Raw genomic sequence first — 1684 nt, 5'->3', positions numbered from 1 at the left:
GAATTTCTAGTAGAACCAATCATCGAGTTCAACATGATTGTCATGATATAGGCGTTCATATATAACACCACAAAAGCAAATCACTTAAGTTCAGAACGAAGAACACGGACATGAAAGGACAAGTACTAATTAAGAGCAGCATGAACAACTAGCTCAATCACTTCTGCTAGCTACTCTCTCTCTGGTAAAATAGCATAGAACATGTATAGCTCTCCTGATTGATCATACTGGAGCATGCCGATGAACCTGTCTCCTAAACGTGGGCTGCACTTCTCATTGCTGCTCCCTAGTACTTCTCTGTGATCATTAATAATTTTCCTCCAATCTTTCACTATTAAGCATTCATCGCTTCTAGAAATCTTGAATGCATTCATGTGCAATGCAGGATCTCTTGGCCGTAAGCTAACAATTGGCATCTGACCTTTAGTCTCGATCCCCTGAGGCACAACTGTCATCGGGAGTCCCTGTTGAAGAACATCGTATAATACTTAATTAATATACTTAGCAATGAAAGTTTAGCAAAAAAATATGTATGCAAAATATGCACTGAGGACAAATAGTAAATATCTTACCATCATTCCTAAATAGATGTGACCGTAGTTCAATACCATCACTATTGGTCGCACGTTTTGAGTACTAACATTTCTAAGTGCAGGAAGAAAATTTGTCTTGACAGTATGAAGATCCTCAAGCCATGAAACATAATGACTTATTTCCTCGCAGTTTAGTTCAGCTCCGGAACAGTAGTAGGTCCTGTCTACCAAGCGCCGGACATGTTTGGTTGAATGGAGATAAGCTGTCAATAGAAATTAGTTGTCAGTTATTTTTGAATAAGCAATATCAAAGACAAAAATATAGATGAGAAGAACTCACATAATGGTAGAACTGGAGGCGTCTGCACATCGACCCATATGTCTCTATTACCTTCAATATCATCTTCCGGACGAATATCAAAGGTGATAACCATACCAGGCTCAAATGCATAAGCCTTGCATAGTGCTTGCCAAGTTTTGCATTCAAAATATGTGTACGTGTGTGTATTGTATACTTTGACGTTGAAAGTATAACCATCATGCTCAGTTTTCAGGTAAGCTCTCTTTACCTCCATAGTTTCCATATCTTTGAAACCTATCTTATCCAAGACAAAAATTCTTGCATGGCACGGGATGCACTAGTAGAATAGTGAAAATTAAAAATTAAAAGTCAGGCAAATGAAGCATATATAAGTCATGCTTAATTACGAAAACAGACTTTGTCGTTGTCACTTACTGTATCGAATTCGAAAGTCTCATCCAGCTTGATGCTGAATCGCCTACCATCAACAAGGAAATTTCTATCGCACTGGTCGCGCTGGTCTTCACAGTAATCGCACATAATGAAATTGTTTCCGTCGTCAGACGACATTTTCTATGTTCATATTAGGCGAAACATTAATAACTTACTAATTCAATTAATTCAACTACTTCTAGTAATTCAACTAAGCATTTACTAAAATAAACTAGTTATATTAATTCAAACTAAGCATATACTAAAATAATGTAGTTCTATATATTAATTCAACTAGTTCAACTAAACATTTACTAAAAATAAACTAGTTCTCTATATATATTAATTCAACTAGTTCAACTAAACATTTACTAAAAATAAACTAGTTATATTAATTCAACTAGTTCAAACTAAGCAT

This window comes from Triticum aestivum, chromosome 5B (genome assembly GCF_018294505.1).
Source record: "Triticum aestivum cultivar Chinese Spring chromosome 5B, IWGSC CS RefSeq v2.1, whole genome shotgun sequence".
NCBI classification, from domain to species: domain Eukaryota; kingdom Viridiplantae; phylum Streptophyta; class Magnoliopsida; order Poales; family Poaceae; genus Triticum; species Triticum aestivum.
Note: the sequence above shows the minus strand (reverse complement) of the source record.